Consider the following 15,844-nt stretch of genomic DNA (forward strand, 5'->3'; position numbering starts at 1 on the left):
GGCAGCAGCAGAAGGGAAGGCAGAAGAGGCTGGAGGGACAGTAGAGAAGGAGGTGGGGCAGGAAAACTAAGGGCAAACCCAACCAAGAAAGTAAACCAAGGGACGGGCCATTCCAGGGAGGGAGGGAAGAGAGCAGAGCCAACGCCCATCCCTAAGGCCAGAGGCTGCCACTCAGGTAGAAGGAGAGGAGCCACTTCAGAAGCCCAACTCGTTCCTTCACAGGGCTCTCCTCTCTCTCCACCAAGAAAATAGAGCGGCAAATCCAACGAAGAGCTCTTCATTTATCTAGTGAGTGACTGGATGAAACTTCAAGATGAAATTTTTACTGAGATCTACTTGGTAAACTCTTTAAAACAAAGACAGGATTTTATAACAAATTAAAAAGACTTTTCTAATAACTTCTTACTTTGAAATTTTTTAATTTGCTCTTGAGCGATGGGGTTTGTTCTGAGAGTGAACTCACTGTGCTATCTTGCTCCAAAGCCCATACATCTTTTTCCTTAATAACTTCACTGAGGTACAGCAACAGACCATGACATTCACCACCTTTAAATATACGATTGTCTCTGATTAATTTGTACAACCATCGCCATAATCTGGTTTTAGAATTTTGCCGTCACCTGGTGAAGATCTCACTGCCCATCTGCCATTATTTCCATTCCTACCTCAAACCCCAGGTAACCACGGGTCTACTTCCTGTTTCTAAAAATGTGACTATTCAAAAGGACATTTCATATCAATGGAATTATACAATCCTTGTCCTTTGTGACTGGCTTCTTTCACTTTGCAATGTTTTTGAGGTTCCTCCCTGCTGTACAATCATTATTTCCTTCTTGTACTGCCGAGTAGTGTTCATCATGCGGCCGCACCACGCTGTGTTCACCTAATCGCCAGCTGACAGGCATTTGGAGCTGTTCCTACTTTTTGGTTATTATGAATGATGCTGCTGAGAACATTCCAAGTGCGAGTCTTCCTGTGGTCATGTGCTCTCATTTCTCTGGGTGAGATGCCTAGGAACAGAATTGCTGGACCCTGTGGTAATGTTTCACATTTTAAGAAACTGCCATGATTTTCTAAATGGTTGCACCATTTTACATTCTCACCAACAAGATATGAAGGCACCAGAATATATATGTGCCTATCTTTATATTCTGGCCAACTTACGTCATTGTCTGTCTTTTTGTGGTAGATTGTGTGTGTGTGTGTGTGTGTGTGTGTGTGTGTGTGTGTGTGATATCACATTTTCTTTATCCATCCATCTGTTGACAAACATCGGCTGCTTCCATATCTTGGCTATTGTAAGTAATGCTGCAATGAACAGAGGGCTGTGTCTATCTTTTTGAATTAGTGTTTTGGGTTTCTTTGAATAAATACCCAGACGTGGAATTGCTGGGTCAAAAGTCCTCTTTTTAATTTTTAAAGGAAACTGCATACTGTTCTCCACAGTGGCTGCACCAGTCTGCATTCCCACCAGCAGTGCGCAAGGCTCCCTCTTCTCCACATCCTCACCAGCACTTGTTGTTTGTTGATTTACTGACGATAGCCATCCTGACAGGTGTGAGGGGTTAGCTCATCGTGGTTTTAATTTGAGCATCTTTCCATTTGTCTATTGGCCATCTGTATGTCTTCTTCTGAGAAATGTCTATTCTGAGCCTCTGCCCAGTTTTTTAAAATTCGCATTTCTCTGATGATTACTGATATTGAACAGTTTAAAATAGCAATGTCTTCTCTGCAAAACTGTCTATTCTGGTGCTCTGCCCATTTGTAAAATTGGATTATTTGGGGGAGGGTTGTTTTTTGCTTGTTTGTTTCTTTGTTTTGTTTTTTGAGAGAGTGGAAGAGAGAGGAAAAGACAGAGAAACATTGGTGTGAGAGAAACACATCGATTGGTTGCTTCCTGCATGTGCCCTGACCAGGGTCCAGGCCGGGGAGAAGCTTGCAACCGAGGTACGTGACCTTGACCACAATCGAACCCAGGACCTTTCGGTCTGTAGGCCGACACTCTATCTACTGAGCCAAACCGGCCAGGGCGGGGGTTGTTTGTGTTTTGTTTTTCTGTTTTATTGCTATCAAGTTCTTCATATCCTTTGGATATTAACCCCTCATCATAGGTATGATTTGCTAACATTTCCCCCATTCCGTAGGTTGCTTTTGCATTTTGCTGATAGTTTCCTTTTCTGCATTAAACTAGAACCGTTTCAGTTTAATGTAGTCTCACTTGTCTGTTTTAATTCCGTTGCCTTTGCTCTTTGTCTCAAACCCATAAAAGTCGCTGCAAGACTGATAGCAAGCAGCTTGCTGCCTATGTTTCCTTTATGCTGGGAGTTTTGTGGCTTTAGGTCTTACATTCACGTCTTGAACCCATTTTGAATTAGTTTTTGTTTATGGTGTAAGATAATAGTCCAGCTTCATTCTTTGCACATGGCTGTCCAGTTTTCCAAACACCATTATTGAAGAGACTGTCCTTTTCCTATTCCATATTCCTGGTTCCTTTTTTATAAATTAACTGGCTATATATGTGCCATTGATCTATGCTAATACCATACTGTTTTGATTACTATATTCTTGCAGTATAGTTTGAAATCAGGGGGAGTGATGCCTCAGATTGCTTTGGCTATTCAGGGTATGAGTAATTTTTTTAAAGGGAGATTAAAAATCAAGTAGAAATAGGATGCTATTGCTTTTTTGCCCTATTGTTTTTGCCTATACTCTGTTACTTTTTACAATGAAACCAATGTGTTTTTTCAGTGAGTGAGATGACCCTCCAATTAACAACTGAATTTCTTTGTACTTTCTGGAAACTATATTAAATAATCAGACAAAATCCTCCTTCAAAAGTCATGGTGTAGCCCAGTCGGCATGGTTCAGTGGTTGAGTGTAGGCCTATGAATCAGGAGGTCATGGTTTGATTCCTGGTCAGGGCACGTGCCCGTGTTGTGGGCCCCATCACAGTGTGGGTGTGTGGGAGACAGCCAATCAATGATTCTTTCCATCATTGATATTTTTATGTCTCTCTCTCCCTTCCTTTCTGAAATCAATAAAAATATATTTTAAAAATCACGATGTAGAACCATTTCTGAATTCTTCATTTACTTGTCAAAATAGTTCTAAAAAGAATAAATGTAGCTGATCATTATGGTCAGAAAAGATATGATTTAAAGATTCTTTGATTTATTAGGAATTGTTTTGTGGCTGACATAGGATCGGCCATGGAGAGTGTTCCGTGTGCACTTGAGAAGAATGTGTGTTCTGCTGCTGTTGGGTGGAATGTTCTGTAAATGTCTGTTAGGTCTACCTGACCTAACACGTAGTTTAAGTCCAAAGTTTCCTTATTAATTTTGTCTGAATGATTTTTTCATGGTTGAAAGTGGGGTATGAAAGTTCCCTACTATTATTTTGTGGCTATTTTTCCTTTTAGGTTTGTTAATATTTGCCTTGATACAGTTCGGTGCTACTATGTTGGGTGCATAAATATTTACAAATGTTATACCCTCTTGTTGGACTGACCCCTTTATCATTATATAATGACCTTCTTTGTCTCTTACTATAGCCTTTGGCGTAAAGCTTCTTTTGTCTGACTTAGTATAGCTGCCCCAGCTTTCTTTCGGTTTCCATTTGTATGTAATATCTTTTTCCATCTTTTCGCTTTCAGTCTGTGTGTGTCCTTGAAGCTGATAGGAGTCTCTCGTAGGCAGCATATACTTGGGTCTTGTTTATTTATTTATGTATTCATTCTCCATTCAGCCACTCTATGTCTTTTGATTGGAGAATTTAGTCCACTTACACTTGAAGTAATAATTGATAGGGATGGACTTACTATTTGATTGCATTCATTGTTTTCTGGCTGTTTTGTAGTTCTTTTGTTTCTGTCTTGCTCAAATACTAGGTTATTTAATAATTTTCTGTAGTGGTATGCGTAGATCCCTTTATCTTTTGTGTACCTACTATAGATTTTTGCTTTTTGGTTAACGTGAGGGTTACATGAAGCATCTTATATTTGTAACAGTCTATTTTAAACTTATAGCTCTGACCACATACTAAAGCTCTACATTTTTACTCTCCCCCCATTTTACGATTTTCATGTCTAAATTTATCTCTTTTTACTTTGTGTATCCATTAATAAATCAATGTAGCTACAGTTATTTTTAATGCTTTGTTATTTAACCTCCATACTAAATATATAAGTGATTTACCCACCACCACTACAACATCAGAGTATTCCAAATTTAATAAATATTTACCTTTACCAGTGAGATTTGTAATTTCATATGTTTTCCTTATTAATTAGTGTCCTTTTGTTTCAGCTGGAGAAGGCCCTTTAATATTTCTTTTAAGGAAAATTTAGTGATCCTGAATTCCTTCAACTTTTGCTTGTCTGAAAAACTTATCATCTCTCCATTTCTGAAGGACAATTTTGCTGGGTAGAGTATTCTTAGTTGGCAGTTTTTTTCTTTTCTTTCAGCACTTTGAGTATATCATGCCACTCCCTCCTGGCCTGCAAAGTTTCTGCTGAAAAATCTGCTGATGGCCCTTACTGGTGTTGCTCAGTGGTTTGAGCATTGGCCTGCATACCAAAGGGTCACAGGCTCGATTACCGGTCAAGGGCACATACCTGGTTGCAGGTTGGCTCCCTATTCCTCATCAGGGCACGTGCAGGAGGCAACCAGGCAATGTCTCTCTCACACATTGATGTTTCCCTCTCTCTCTCTCTCTCTGCCCCCCACTCCCTTCCACTCTCTCTAAAAAGCAATGGGAAAAAATATCCTCAGGTGAGGACTAACAACAACAACAGGAATCTGCTAATGGTCTTAAAGGGGTTCTCTTGTACATAACATGCTATTTTTCACTTGCCGCTTTTAAGATTCTCTCCTTGCCTTTAACTTTGACAATTTCTGTGTCTCAGTATGGGTATCTGTCTTTTAAATTATAGCCTTTGTAGTGGTATTACAAGTGATTTGCATTTCCCTAATGACTAAAGATGATAGGCATCTTTTCATGAACTTATTAGCTATTCATATATCTTCTTTAGTGAAACATACATTCAAATCTTTTGCCCATTTAAAAATTGGATTTTTTCTCCTTACTATTGAACTGTAAGAGTTTCTTATATGTTGTGGATAAAAATATTGTTTTGAAATATATGATTTGCAAATATTTTCTCACAGTCTTCAACTTATCTTCCTATTTTCTTACTGGTGTATTTTAAAACACAAAAATTTTCTCAATTTTTCTTTAATGTATTTGCATTTGGTGTTATATTTAAGAGATCTTTGCCTAAGTCAAATTGACAAAGATTGTTTTCTCCGATGTTGTCCACTAAAAGTTTTATAGGTTTCACCTTTACATTTTGGTCTCTGATCCACTTTATGTTAATTTTTTATGGAGTGAGGCAAGGCTCTAAATACATCTTTGCATCCAATAACTTTAAAACAGAATTTAGAAAAATAAATATTACCTTTTTCATAATAATAATCATCAGGATTTGTGGCACCATGTTTTTCTTTAAAATACTTAAACTACCTGATATTTTCTCATTTATTAATTTTTATTCCTCGTTTGTCTGTTGCCTCCTTTAGGACAGATACTAAGGGTAGGCAGTGGCCATACCTATGTTTTCCACTGCTAAGTCTTCGATGCCTTGGCGCTGGTAGGTGCTCAGTAAGTACTTAATGAGTGAATGGCTCAGTGGACTGCGAGGGTCCTGTCAGTCAGGAAAAACAAAAATGTCCTTTATGGCCCAGGAGGTGAAGGGTGAGGATGGAGTGCGGCCCGAGCAGGAACCAGCGGCAGTAAGTACAGTGCTCAGAGAGGAGGGCTCACCTTAGGTTTTGGGGCTCTTCCCATGCCTCTTGGATCCAGGACCTGAGCCTGCCCCTGCCAGGGTGTGACACAGGGCCTTTGTCTACCCTCTGAGGGGAGTCCATGTGGTTAAGGGCAGAGGGCTTACATTAGACATCACTTGTGTATTCCATAAACATGTCTGTGTCCTCCATCGCACCAGGGACTTGGCTAGGATTTGGGGATTCGGTGGTAGCGAGGCGGACGCGTACCCTGCCCCTCAAAGGGGTCGGCTTCCGTGCACTTGCTAACTGTGAGCTGGTGAATACTATGTAACCTCTCTAAGGCTGTTCCACATTCAGAAACTAGGGGTTGCAAAGCTACCTCCCTTGATGATGATAAGTATTAAGTACATCTAAAGCAAAGACAACTGTCATGGCATTTGATAAGTGTTCAAAATGGCATTATTGTAAGATGCTCAAGCGATCAGTTAAGACAGAATTTTCTGTATTATTCAGCCTCAAATTTCCATTTAGAGCATACTGATGGTTCTTGGAAAATCACCGAGGGACAGAAAATTATTTCTCTTTAAAAAGTTATAAAATTCTTACATTATGGCGCTCTTACTGTTATGGCAATACATACACTAGAGTAAAAAATTTAAACAGTACAGAAATGTACAAAAAGTTTGCCGAAGCCGGTTTGGCTCAGGGGATGGAGCATCGGCCTGCGGACTGAGGGGTCCCGGGTTCGATTCCGGTCAAGGGCATGTACCTGGGTTGCGGGCACATTCCCGGTGGGGGATGTGCAGGAGGCGGCTGATCGATGTTTCTCTCTCATCGATGTTTCTGACTATCTCTCTCCCTTCCTCTCTGTAAAAAATCAATAAAATATATATTTTTTAAAAAAAACAACAACAAAAAACCCCAAAAAGCTGCCCCTCGCACACCCTTTCCTCAGAGGTAATCATATAATTCTTGTTTCCCTCCCAGAAAACCCTCACGCACATGGAAGTACAAGAAATGTGCACACCCTCGAAAACAAAGAGCGAACGGAACCAGACAGCCCTAGTTGGGCATCACTAGCATGTTCCTTGGTGGGTTTTCCAGAGCATCACATACTGTTCTTACTCAGAACGAGTATTTCTTAGTATCCTCAGCATAACTTTTTTTAAAGCGTCTGCAGCCTTTTGAGGAGGTCTGTGGGCCACACCCTGCTTACCTGTCCGCCCCCGGAACTCTCCAGGCTCAGCCCCCACAGTGCCAGCAGAGACCGCCCCTGCCACCCATGTTTTCCTGGCCTGTGGCGATGGTCAGACCAGCAGCAGATTCAGGATGGGGGTGGGGCTGGGGCAGGGGCAGGGTAGCAAAGGAGGAAGAGAAAACCAACTTTCCATGAGACCTCAAGAAACAACAGCAGGAGTGAAATCAAATTGACATAAGGCACCAGCACCCAAAGTGTTTTATTACATGGATGTAAAGAAAAGGTGTCAGGCAGCAGCTCTCTCTATGGGCGTAAAGGTGCCTGTGAAAGCGTGACCTGTGGGTGAGGCACGAGAGGGTGCGAAGGCCAGGGGGTGGGTGGGAGGGACAGATTTCACTCCTGGAAGTGAAATCGCAGGACAGCCAGGTCGGGCTGAGCCAGGAAGGGGGCTCCGCCCTTCCTCACTAACCAGACTGCACTTCCTCCTTTTCCACCTGCCCTCTGCTCCGCCCCCCGCCCTTAGCCTTAGCAGGACACTGAGGCACTGCTGGCAGGGATGTGCCAGGGCTCAGCTGCAGCCGACGCTGGCTTGTGGGCGTCTTCCCCCCACGACCACCACGAATAGTTGAGTGGTTCGTGCTGAAGGCGTCAAATCCCATACAGATTCTGATACTCTCGGGGGAAGGAGCAACATGCCTCTGGGCTCTACCTCTTTCTATTTGTTGACTCGTTGAGCATCCATCCTCTGGATTGTCTCTGCCTCCACCTAGGCCAGGAAAGAAGATTCTAGAAGGGCCGTGAACTTCTAAGTTAGACTGCTAGAGGGACCAGAGCCTCAGCCCATGGGCCTGGCCTGAGCCCACAACCCAGAAAGCAAAAATCTCTTCTTGGGTGGGGCTCTCCTAGACAGAAAGCTTTCACCGTGCCTCCAAGCAGGGGAGCTCGAGCCAAGATTATATTGGGCAGGTAATAAAATTAAGGGCAATAAAACCAGATAAACCACCTCATTGCCAGCAGTTTACTGGTAAAGCCATGTCAGGAGGAGAGGTCAGATGGAGGGCTCGGCACTGGCAGTCACTGCACGGGAACAACGTTTGTGGGAGTCTGGGCTCCCTGGAGAGGGAACTGGGCATTTAGCCAAAACTCTTGAGAGTAAGCAGCTGCTCAGAGGGGGTCTCGAATTTGGACCCCTGGCTCTAGTGCTGTAGTGTTCAACGAGTCAACCAATAGAAAGAGGTAGAGCCCAGAGGCATGTGGCCCCACCTCTCAGAATCAAGTGGGTGGAGGCCCGGCAGGCGTGGCTCAGTGGTTGAGAGTTGACCTGTGAACCAAGAGGTCACAGTTCTATTTCCGGTCAGGGGACATGCCCGGGTTGTGGGCTCAATCCCCAGCAGGGGGTGTGCAGGAGGCGGCTGATCAATGATTCTCTCTCATCATTGATGTTTCTATCTCTTTCTCTCTCCCTCTCCCTTCCTCTCTGAAATAAAAAAAAAAAAATGAAGGTGGAGGGAGGTCCAGCCCAGTTTGTCCAGACTCAACTCACGGTTCAGCTGCGTTCACACGTTAGTGACCAAACCTATTTTGTACCGATGGTGTCGTTTTCTTCTCCGCACACATCACGGTGATATTGTGTTGCTTTTTCCTTAAGGGATTAAGAAGGAAAAACATGAAAGGTCCATCAGATTCTCCAAACGGCCATACCTATACACACATACCTACATATACACACCTACACACACATATACCTACACACATGTACAGGTAAATAACTAAATTACAACACACCTCTAAATCTTTTTTTTTTTAAGCACTAGCAAAAGTTTTCTATAAATCAATACTTGCCCTTTTCAACTTTATTTCTACACTAGAGGCCCGGTGCACAAAATTCGTTCATGGGGGTGGGGTGGGGAACAGAGGGGTGTCCCTCAGCCCAGCCTGTGCCCTCTCCCAATCCGGGGCCCCTCGGGTAGGGTCCCTAGGCCTGGCCAGCGATCAGGGCCTATCAGGGTTTTCCTTCCCCTGGCTGCCGGCAGCTGGCCCCGCCCCCGCGCCCCCCACCCCCATTGCTTGCCATCTGTGTGACGCTGCACCCCCATCCCCTGCCACCGGTTGCCTCCCTCTGCGGGTGACAGGCGTAGGGTGTGATCGCTTGGCTGGCCTGGGCCTCCCTCTGTGGGATGATTGATTGCGGGGGTGGGGGGTTGGGGGGAGGCCCAGATCAATCGCCCAGCAGAGGAGGCCCCGCCCACCTGGCTGGGGTTCCGCCATCAATCGCTGTGCATATCACTTGGTGATTGGGTTTCTCAATATGACATAAAATTTCTTCCGAACGGTATTTTCAAGCTAGGAAGACGCACAACAGATTCCGTGACTGCGCTATAATGCGGGAGCCCAGCCCCTTAGGACACAGCAGGCTATGAATCAATGATTCACAAAACCCCGCCAGAGACGGCCTTCGTCCAGAACCCAGCATCTCCCAACTGGCTCAGCCTCCTGGACGCCCCTGTCCACTGCCCTTTCACTCGACCGTCTCTCTCCCAGACCGAACTGGCTGAGTGACTACAAAATCTCTCTAAGTGGATTACACCCACCCACTTGTCCCCCTGCCATCCAGGCCCCACGCTGTGGCCGGGGGGCCCAGGAAAAGCCCGCACAGACCTGGGCCGAGCTTCGCCTCCGAGCAGACTCCAAATCTACCCCGCGGCCTGCAGGCCGTGAGCGAGCTGGTTCCTGCTCGCTGGCCTCCTCCACGCCTGCCCCATTTCCCCCTTCTCTGCGCTGCGGCTCCTGGGCTCTGCACGGCCCCAGGGGCTGGGGGCAGGGCGGTTCCAGGTCCCTGCATTTCCCTGGGCTCTGGCAGTGGCTGGAACCCCTGCTGTGACTGAAGGCAGCGGGCCCGCGGAAAGGCGCTGCCGAAGCTCCCTTGAGTGGGCACACCAGTGTGACCTCGTCCCCCGGAGCCTGGACACACTCAGGATGGCCCGGGAGGACCGAACGGACCAGGTGGTCACCAAAGGGCTTAAAGAGTGACTTGCAGACAGCCCCTGGGAAGGTGCTTTTTTGCTCTCTAGAAAATAAAAAATTAGCTAAAATATGCAGTTCCGAGGCTGCGGACCCGCTCACAACGCTCGGAGACATCTTCCTGTACCACCAGCACGGCCGGCTGGCTTTCCCGGGGACAGCACTCGTGCCCGGACTCGGCGACTCCCCCGTCCCGCTCGATCAGGATGGACGGGCTGTGGGCCCAGACTGTTCCAGAGTCAAGGCCGGTCAGACCGCTGGGTGCGGCCTCTTCCCCCTTTCCTGCAAGCACCTCTCGAAGGCATTTGAAAGCAGAGCTGCTTTAATTGGCAGCACACCCCCCAGCCGTGGGCGGCAGAGTCTGGCACCGTTTGCCCAGTCACAGTCACCCTCGCAGTGGGCGCCAGGGCGAGGTCCGTGCTTGATGCCAGGCCTGCGCCCCCTCTGCCCGTTCCTGGATACGAGTGAGGCGGGAGCTGTAAATCAGCCTTGATCTTATTGCCTGAAGGCAGATGACTGCTCTACTAAGAGGTACTATTTATAACACAAAAATGTTTTACTTAATTTTTAAAAAGCTTTCCAGACTTGGCAAAAATATCTTCTTAGGAAACCATAACTTATTTTGTAAGTTATATGAATGTCTAATCACTGTACTGCACACCCAAAAGGAATATGATATTGCATGTCAACTAAAATTGAATAATTACACCCAAGAAAATATACTGGCCAATCCACCACTAAGCAGTACATGCAAAAGCTCCCAAAGTCAAAATATTCAAAAGAACTTACAATGAAAAATGTATCCAACTCCCATGCCTACGCTTGGGCCCCGTAATTCCCTTCCCGCAGGAAACACCGCAACCAGGTTAACCGGGCTTTCATTCACCCGTCCAGAGAAATGCCACGCGTTTACATGCGCGCACACACTCTCACTCCCACGCACACGCCCCTGGACACCTCGCTGCCCTTCTCACTGCCCGCTGACTGCCCGGCGTTGGCGCATAGAGCCGGGCCTGCTCTCCTTGTTAACGGCGGTGCTCCTGCTGCCCGCTCCCTCCCACCAGCACCATTTATGGGTTCTCTGTGCTGGAGTGACACAGAGAAGCCTCCACAGCCACCTCAAACCCAAACCCCAATTCTCCACTTCAATTCAACTGGCCTCCTGTGGCCCCGAATGGAGTTCCAATCCCTCCCTGCTGGTTGTTAACTCGTCGCAGACCACGGCGCTCACCCTGCTGGCTCGATTGGCCCACGCGAGCCAGGGTGATGCAGGGAGGGCAGGGAGTGGACTTGCCTCCAAGGTCCTTCTCGGGCCCACGTCCTGTGAATCTGTGACTGGATGGGGTCGAAGGGCCTTTCCAACCCCCACCCTTTGACCAGCAGTTTACATTTCCAGGGTTGGGTCCATTTCCTCAGTGGTCTGTAAACTCGTTAAGGAGGAGATGACCTCGTATTTCCCACAGCCAGCTGCTCGAGGCTGCTTTTTGGGGTTGTCCCTTAAAGGGCTCTGCTTTAATAATTGCTTGAAATAGGCCAGTTGGCCCAGGCTCCTCCTCTCACAATGGGCGTGATCGGTGCTCTGTCAGAACAACTGTGAACAATATTTTATTTCCGAGGGAGTTCCTCAATGATGCACCTGACTTATGCAATCTACGCATTCCTGACATGATACAGATTAGCGACTTGAAGAGTAAATGTATACAATATGAGAAATAACGGGGATGTTGGGGGTCACCAAATTCGAACATTTTATGTCGAGGGTGTGGGAAACCAAGGCCTTGAATCTAAAAGGTTTGTCTGAGGGCTGTGACTCGGCTGGTGGTGGAACCAGGGTCAGAATCTTCGTCTCCTGACTCTTATTCTAGAGGAAAAAGGGGGAACAGGACCTGAAATGGTTGTTTATTCTGTGCTGTCCTCAGTGGGACTTGCTGTTTCGTGAACCTGAGCATTTAGTTTATTAACTTGATAATAGCTTTTACTCTGACTATCCTTCCTCATCTGAAAAGTTAGATGAATAAATGTACTTCCCTCACAAGGTAGTGAAAGGATTATATGATTTATCCTATAAGAGCTCAGAGAAAAGCACTGGTACCAGAAACATAAATGGTTCCTATAACTATTATTTAGACGTCTCCACAGTAAAGGTCGTTTTGTAATATCATTTCCCCTTTGGTTGATTTTGTCAGTGGGAGGGAGTTGGACTTTAATGTCAGCTTTTGTTAAAGGAAGCCCTCCTCTTTATTACCCTGGCTAATGTCACAGCCACTCTGGCCTAATCCTTTATCTCCACAGGGGAGAGTGAGCCCTGGTTTTTGCCCATTTGTTCACTGATTATGAACATTCCACCCATGTATATGTGTCTTCATGAGTTTTGTCAAATCTGCATACCATCTTTGTTACTATTGCTTTTATTTAAATCAACTAACTTTTAATTTAATAATTTATGTAAAATTATGTTCAAGCACAGAGCTCTCCAAAAGAAACAGTGGTTCTTCATACGCCACTAAGAAGCACTCATACAGTGAAATGCATTTGAGTTGAAGGATCCGAAGACAGGGGTCCAATCCTCGTTGTGTTCTTTGCTAGTCGTTAATTTTGAGCAATTTGTCTCAGTTTCTTTATAGAATGATGAGCATCACTGATCGTTCGGAGTGTTATGGTGATAAATAGGGCAATTTAAGACTCAGTGCACATTACTAGCTTTGGTTGTTAAATAAAGGCAAAGTTAATTAGCATATCGGGAGAAGACTGTGGTATTGTTTTATCAGTGAGATTTATTCAGCAGGGTCTGGAAAACATCTATCTTTTACAGAATAGATGTATAACAACACACTATTAGATGGTTTAGAAGATGACACAAAGTGGGTACACTACAGCAAAAGGATGGGCAGCAAGACCTACTTAAACGTTACTTTGATTAAAAAGAACGTTCTTATTATGGGCCTGACATAAAATTGTGGCAAGTTTATAAGATATTTTAAAAATATAATGTATATTTTTAAGTGTTAAGCATAATCCTATATAATCAATCAAAAGCTACCTTCATGGTAATTAATACTTATATACTCCATTGCAATCACTAATTTTCTCCTAAGACTAATAGAATTTTCTTAACCGATCTCTAGAATCTTGAGGATAATGCTAGCTGTGTCCAGGGTCCTGAATACTGACTGCTGACCTGCAAAGTGGAGGAATACTCAAGGCTCTGAGCTCCTCGGGCCTCGACCACACTTACTTCAGTAAAAAGCTCTTCGAAATGCATTCCAACCCTTCTCCACACTCCTCATTCCCTGACTATCTGCTGTGCCCTCTTATTCTCGCTGGCAACCTCGCCTTTAACTTCCAAGAGAAGACAGAGTGATCCCACGGGACCCCTGTCGCCTTCCTGCCTACCCCCACGGTGCCACTGCCTCCCCTTCTCCTTGGACTTCAAGCCGCCCCAATGACTCATCTTGCCCGCTCTGCAGCCCTTTCCCATCAGCATTCAACACTTTCACACCTTCCCCTGAGCACAGGTTCCCAGGTAGCACTGCGTGGACTGTCCTTCACGATCAAGGTCAACCACGTCCAAAGAACTCTATTCCCCGTGTCCTATGCTGTCCTTCTCTGCACGCCTCACCTCCCAATTCAGCCTCCACACTTCTTTTCACTCTAAGAATGATCCCTCAGCCGAAACCGGTTTGGCTCAGTGGATAGAGCGTCAGCCTGCGGACTGAAAGGTCCCAGGTTCGATTCCGGTCAAGGGCATGTACCTGGGTTGCGGGCACATGGGAGATGTGCAGGAGGCAGCTGATCGATGTTTCTCGCTCATCGATGTTTCTGACTATCTCTCTCCCTTCCTCTCTGTAAAAAATCAATAAAATATATTTTAAAAAAAAGAATGATCCCTTAGCGTGTAGCCCACGGGAGGTCTGTATGCCCTTATACAAGTACTGTAAAACAAGAAAAAGAAAATGTGCCGTGCAGCCACTCCCTAATGGGCTGCCTGCTCCGCCCACCTTCACGCCTCTTGCAGTCCTGGTGCCACACCTGCTTTTCCGTCCACGTCCAGCAGGGAGAGCACAGCTCGGCGGCAGCAGCTGCCCTGGGAGCAGAGGCCTGCACCCTCTCCCGGGGGGGATGGCCGCCGTCGCTCATCTGCCTACATTTTTACTAAGATCAACAAAGACTACTCTGCCACTGAGTCTAATGGACCCTTAAATCCAGATGGAAACAGCAACTTCCCAAAGTTTGACACAGCCGATCACCCCTCCGGACACCTTGTCTTTCCCTGTTTCTGTGATGTTATTTGCCCCCCACGCTCTCCCCCCAACCCACCTAAATTTGGGCAGCTCCTCAATGGCTCCTTCATCTCTACGGCTCCTTCCATATAGCTCTTCCCAAGGGCTCATGGCTCCCTCTGCTCATGCCGCTCTCCCCACCCTTCCGCGACCTCACGCCGAGGCTCCCAGGACTGTCCTCATGCCTGGGACCCTCTAGTGCAGGGGTGGGCAAACTTTTTGACTTGAGGGTCACAATGGGTTCTTAAACTGGACCGGAGGGCCGGAACAAAAGCATGGATGGAGTGTTTGTGTGAACTAATAGAAATTCAAAGTAAACGTCATCACATAAAAGGGCCGTAGTTTGCCCACGGCTGCTCTAGTGCCTTCCTCCAGCAAAGGCCTCTCCCAGACTCCCTCCCTGTCCCTGTGGTTGACGGGACGTGTCCACAGGGCATCTCAGCACCGGCATGCGAACCTCCGTGCTTTCTCAGATGGAGCTCAGTCTTCCCACTCCCACACCTGTCTTCCCAAGTGTCCTCCTGAGGCCGCCACCACCCACTCAGTCACAACCTAGGCGTCAGCGATGACAGCCTCTCCTGGCCTCTTCCTTACCACGTGCCGTCTCCCCGTCACCAAGTCTTAGTTGATCACCAGGTCCTTTCCATTCTTCTCCTTAAATACCTCTCAGTGCATATGCCACCCCATATCGCTGCTGTGCCCACGCCAAGACCAGGGACCATCATCTCTCCCGTGGATTCTGGGACAGCCTCTCAGTCTCCCACTAAAGCACATCTGATTGTCACAGTCTCTCCTCACGCGCTAATGCTCTCCTTCCCCTTTAGGATAAAAGCCCGAATCCCTAAGACCTGCACGGCTCTGCGTGGTCTTCCTTCTGCCCGGTTGTCAGGGCTCATCACATGTCCTTCCTTCCCGCACCCGCTTTCGTTCCAGAAGCTGGCCTCTCGGTGCCTTGCCATGAGAAGCCGCACGTCTTCTCTCCTTGGGGCTTTGCTGGAATGTGTCAGTATCGCTGTCCCTCCTGAGTCACCCCCCACAATTCTCCAGGCCTCCCCAACCCGCATCAACACACTTCCTTCTTTAGGTCCAAGCAGACATACCCCATCCTCACAAGTGGCTCTGGGACCACCCAGGCCCTTCCATAACAGTGTGCCCTCAGCACCGGCATAATTGTGTTTGCAGGAGTTTTCAGTCTCTCTCCAGCTGCTAACTGTGTGCTCCATGAGCACAGTGGGGCCGGCACACAGTAGGTGTGGAATAAATAGTTGATGAAGGAATTATTATTTTTCATAAACCTTTTACACCTGCCTATTAAGATTTATTAATGGTAATAAGTAAATTTACTCATTGGATGGCAGTCATCAGAGGTCTGAGGATTTTTTAACTTGAAAAATAAAGTGAAAATTAATTGAAGGGGTAAGGAGAAGATGCATTTTTTCCCTCAAGACGTCCTACCGTTTTGTGGAGAGGGTTTTGCTTGCAAAGAAGAAACAGAGCTTTTTACAAAGTTCACACTGAAAACAAAGAAGGAGCCCCCTGCTCCCCCTGCTCCCCCCGAAGTC

The 15,844-nt window shown here is 46.4% G+C and overlaps 1 pseudogene; it reads right to left on the reverse strand.

The window, feature by feature from the left end:
- LOC102752791 overlaps positions 1-14,139 on the reverse strand; it is a 34,394-nt pseudogene extending 20,255 nt beyond the window's left edge.
- Positions 14,140-15,844: the final 1,705 nt, after the last annotated feature.

Source organism: Myotis davidii, unplaced genomic scaffold (assembly GCF_000327345.1).
Source record: "Myotis davidii unplaced genomic scaffold, ASM32734v1 scaffold452, whole genome shotgun sequence".
Taxonomy (NCBI): domain Eukaryota; kingdom Metazoa; phylum Chordata; class Mammalia; order Chiroptera; family Vespertilionidae; genus Myotis; species Myotis davidii.